This window comes from Castanea sativa, chromosome 6 (assembly GCF_040712315.1).
Source record: "Castanea sativa cultivar Marrone di Chiusa Pesio chromosome 6, ASM4071231v1".
Classification (NCBI taxonomy): Eukaryota; Viridiplantae; Streptophyta; class Magnoliopsida; order Fagales; family Fagaceae; genus Castanea; species Castanea sativa.
Window position 1 is genome coordinate 46,942,957 of NC_134018.1, and position 5,403 is coordinate 46,948,359.

The window sequence follows — 5,403 nt, forward strand, 5'->3', positions numbered from 1 at the left end:
CAAATATACATATGTGAAATTTGTTAATTTTATATACAATATATTTATAAATTATGACCTACACTAGTATCAAAATATTAATGTTTATATTTGTGTATGTGCATTTATACGTGTATGTGATGGTTTATTTTGACTTGAGACTATTATATTAGTAACAAAATTTGGCCCCCCAAACAAAAAATCCTAGATGCACTCCTGCTATTCCTTATATTCCCTTCTTAAGATTCTGCCGTGTGGATTTTTTTTAATAGATAGAAGTGTATTTATTAGTTAAGTAGTCACATGATTGAATCTTAAAATGTGAACCTAAGGAACAACGCCTAACGTACTATACCTAAGTTTCAATGTCAATCTCTTGGTGTTAACCGTTTTTCTACTTGCCCAATCCAACAGGTGCGCTCTTTTTCCTCATCAGTTGTTCTGTTTTATTATTGATTCTGTGGGTTATGTTTTGAGTATTCTGAACTTTGTTTTTGTTCACCAACTGGGAAGCACGGGTGCGGCGTTTGGGTCGCCACACCCGCGTCAGACGCGGCCCGACGTGGGGACGCGTAGGCGACGCCGCTGCCTGCGCGTCCGTGCCGTGTCGGGCATTAAAAAAGTAATTTTTTCGACGCGATTCACGCCGATACAGCACAGATTCAGGCCGACGCGCGCGAAATCGGGCCGACTCATGCCGATTCGGCCCGAATCGGTCCGTATCGGGCGCAAACTGATATCGGCCGAAATTCAAAAAAAAAAAAAAACAACAGGTGCGTAACCTGCCAACAAAAAAAAAGGTGCAAACGCACCGTTTGGAAAAAAACCAAGACCCAACCCTCTCCCTCTTCATTTTTCTTGCGCCTCTCTCCCACTCTCTGCCTTCACTCTTCAGTTAGGCTCTCTCCCATTCTCTGTATTCTAGTTATTATTTACTATTGCTCTTAAATTTGGTATATATTTATATAATGTGAAAAAAGTATGTTTAGCAATATATTAAAAATATAAATAAAAATATTTTTAATAATTTATTAATCGCCGCACCCGCACCCTACTTTTTCAAAAATTGCCAAGTCCCGCACCCGCTCCCACACCCGCACCCGCACCCGCACCCGCACCCGAATCCCAAAACACACCCGTGCTTCATAGTTCACCACCTAGTTTGATATTTTGCATGTTATGCTCAAAACAATAGAGGCAATTGAAGAAGGCAAAGCATTGGAATACATTGAGAATCTATTATTTACTTTGTGCAAAGGAGATAGGTAAGCCTAGCTGTAATTTATCATAACCTACTTATTTTTTGTATAGCTTAGGAAGAAGATGTTCATATGACTCCAGAGTCCTAATCATTATGTGAAGCTATGAGATCTTTGCAGGTAATGGTATATATGATATCATAATCTTTTTATACAATAATGGAATTTAAAGAAGTTAGGATGTGAAATATCTGAATAGCAATGACATCAATCGAGATTATAGTAAACCCTACGGTATAGTTTGAGAGAGAGAATTATTTTATTTGTTGACGAAGAAAAATTTTAAACAGAATAGTCTTTTTTTAAATTAAAAAAAAAATATTTAGGAATTCATCTATAAATTAATATATATAGATTAAGTGAAACTCAATTCGTTGAAAGATGTTTGGTGAATTGCCTGAATTCAACGACTTCTTATTAGCCATTGACATCAACGATTTCTTAAAAGCCTAATTTCATGCATTATTGGTAACCTAATGGAATTAAAGCTTTAATAATTTCTGCCTAACATCATCAATTAAGAGGTGATAGTAATATAGCTTTTGCCTCCCTTAAGAGATGATTGATAGCTTACCAAATCTTGGATGCAAGTAAACTTCACTCCCTATATATGGTAATCTTTGAAGCCCTCTTTTCAAACATTCTTTGTATGAAATATTATGCAACACTCATAGAAGCTAATTGAAGGTTGAATGACTACTCATTACAAGAAGAAACAATTCTTGAACATGATTCACAATGACTTCTTACCATGTAATGAAATTTCAGTTACCAACTTAAAACTACAAACACCAGGCATACTAGTTACTAAATCATAGAGCTCGCTATACGGTAAAAATAATACAATGACTGAGCTCATAAACACACATTTTATTAGGCCTCAACCATGATACCTTTCTAAAGAGTGGTTTGCATATCTAGTTGAATTCAGAAAGGAAAAACCAGAAAGAAAGAAAGAATTATATGAAAACCCACCAGATGGAAAAGAACTACAAACTGTATTTATAAAATAAAATTCACATCTTCACTCTCTTGTTGTTTATGCACTTCTTAATCATTGTCCTTTGGGGTCTCATTACTTCACCTAAATACATACGACTGATATTGCTGAAATCAACTCCCTATGTTAAGAGTCTATGCAACAAAGAAGCAGCCTTGAAAGTTCAGTAACTATTTATTGTAAATAGCTAGTCCTATCTTGTATACATAGCTATGTAAATCAAAAACCAATTGCCTACAAAATTTCCCATCTTTGTTACACAACTTTTATAATTGAATATATCTGTGTCTTGAAACACAGTAACTATCCAAGCATCCATATGCATATATATCTGTACAATTAAGAATAGGCGTTCCATAGCAAGATAACGAGCAAGAGGGAAAAAGATCACTCCCAAATCAACCTGCTCCCAAAAACAGTGGGGTTTAATCAATATTAAGATTATCTATTATACAAAACACTAATGGCAAGATAACACTAACAAAGATAAATTTAAAATTTAACCAGATAACTTAAATACCTTAGCTTTGTGTGTAAGAAATCCAAGGCAAAATCATTGACAACAAAGGGCAGCAAGTTGAACACTAGCTAGGAGTATTCCATGTTGCCTTAGTTGAACAACAATGATCATGCATTTAACAATCAGGCCTCCAAAAAGAGAGTGCATAAATATTCCGTCCCTTCCAGCCCTGAAGCAGCCACTGGCTATCTTCTTCAATAACAAAATCCTTATGGTAGCATGATTTCAGCCAGTCCTTAGCTGTGTTCATCATCTCCTGATTCAAGTGCAGCTGCTTAAATCCAGCCCTCAGATGCCGAAGCTGCCACTGTTTGTATGTATCCGGCCTCTCAATTCTCTCTGAGCCCTCACAAGCAATGACATTCATTGCCTTCCGCCCACATGACTCACTCTCAATAACCATCCTCTCTAGACTCTCACGGGGCAAGTAGGTATCAAGCATTTCAAAAAAATCAGAGAAGTGAAAAAGAGCCTGTCGAAATCTTAAAGTAAAGAAGGGTCCACCATAGGCTGCATTCACAACCCCCTGTATGAAAACATGTGGATTCATCTTCCTGATCAGGTTCAAGACAAGCTGTCTTGGACTCTCTACCACCACTGTCTCATCAGGTAGGTAATTGAGCTTATTCATACAATTCACAACAAGAACCTCATTATTGTCAAGTTTGAGATCTTCAATTTGAATGGTGTCCCACCTTTGCGCTAATGCATTGAATTCAAATTGAACATTGAAAGTCTCTGCATAGTGTGCCAAGCGGCGCCCTGTCTCCTCAACCCTTTGTGCTGGTTGGAAACCTGGTAATGCAAAATCAATTCCAGTAATCCGAAGCTTAGGAGCTCCACCAGGCCTTGCTGAGAGCTGTTGTATGAGGGAAGGCCATCGCAAACCATAAAGAATACCAAAACCAACAATGTGGAGTCTTGTTTCATTCTCAACTAAATTCATAATTGTCTTACTTGAGAAGAGATCGATAATCTTATAAAATGGAAATGCAGTATAATACAGATGGTGAGCTTTCCATACATCTGCAGCTGACGTTTGCCTAGTCATTAGAGCTTTGTAAATCTGAGTACCAGAGCCAGCAATGCGAGCCTGAAGACCATTGGCAAAATAGTGAGCCATTCTCTGCATTCAATCCCCTACAAGAGAAGCATGCTGTCTGATCTGCTTCAGTAGCTTGGTGGCTGTCCTTTGATCATCTGCTGCAACAGCTTCTGCACAAAGTGTCAAAAGAGTTCTCAAATCCAACACACCCCTTTGGCCTCCAGTGTTCCTCCTATTGACCTTTACATTAATTGATCCCTTGGACTGAGCATTTGGCTGTACATTCTTGCTTTTCTCATCCTGCGCAGTTTCACAAGGAACAGAATCAACTTCTTTGGAGTGTAGCAAAGTCATATCAAACATTTGCTGAATCACAGTAGATTCAATAAAAGCTGCCGACTGCTGTCTTGTATACTTTACACTCCTCCCCTCTTCTAAATTCACATCCTCAGAATGAGGATTCTTTTTTGCCCTCAAACCATCAAGGGAGTACAAATTCCCATCTTCCTTCTCAACCATACATACGACATTCTTAGTTTCCTCCTCCTGCTCTTTGACAAGAAACGTATTACTCTGACTATCTCCTTTTGGAAGAAACTTCCTCGCTTCATCAAACCCTCTCTTAAATTGCAAAGTGAACTCACTGTCAAAATGTGCTTCAGGAACATTGCAAGTGCCTTCTAACAAGCTATAAATTGAATCAGACGTAAACTGAGGAGTTTTATTTGAGGACTCATACTGAACCAATTCATAATCCCAGCCATGAATCACAAAGTTGTTACTGCTAGTACTACAACTAGAGTCACTGTGATTTAAAGCATGATATTCATCTGAGATTTCATGGTTTTGATCCACATAGGGCCGACCATTATCAGAAGAAGATGGATACTTCTCTCCAAGAAGATCATAGAATGATTTTTCAGCTGCCTCAAGTGTTGTAGACCCCTGATGCACGTGGTCCTTCTCTTCCATATCTTCCTCCAAAAGTATCTGGTTGATGTACTGTAAATTTACCTCTGGCTTCACACTCAAAGCGGGGGTTAAGTTACTGGGGATTGCATTGGGTGGCGAAAGTGCAAAACCTGCACTGTTTTGGTCAGCAAACTTACTATCAGTCTCAATCTCATTACTGAATTTCAATCCGGTAGTGGTACCATAGGATTTGCTCAAGGATTGATGATCCATGACCATCTACTTAACAAGAACTAATACCCAACAACAACAACAACAACACCAAAGCCTTAATCCCAAAATTTGGGGCAGTCATGGATCCTTAGGCAATTAGATTGGGTTGATCACATGAATTCTTTTCCTCCATTCTATTCTATCTAAAGCCATGCTCTCCATTTCTTTCCTAATTGAAATGTCTTTTTTGAATACTTCTACTAATACCCACAACACAATAATGTTTATCCAGAAAGTATTTTTTCCAGAACTGGTTCCCTCTACTTAAATCCTACAGAAGTCTATTTCAAAACCCAGAATGCAAAACCCTCAGCAAAATGAAATGCTACATAGAAAACCAGTGCAACTGGATCAAGGGAGGGGGAAAAACAGCTGAGAACTTTGGCAATAGATTACAACAGAATTGTGTGTAGAA

The 5,403-nt window shown here is 38.1% G+C and overlaps 1 pseudogene; it reads right to left on the reverse strand.

Annotated features, from left to right (window-relative positions):
* Positions 1 to 2,777: 2,777 nt before the first annotated feature.
* LOC142638291 (scarecrow-like protein 14) lies at positions 2,778 to 4,994 on the reverse strand (annotated as a pseudogene).
* Positions 4,995 to 5,403: the final 409 nt, after the last annotated feature.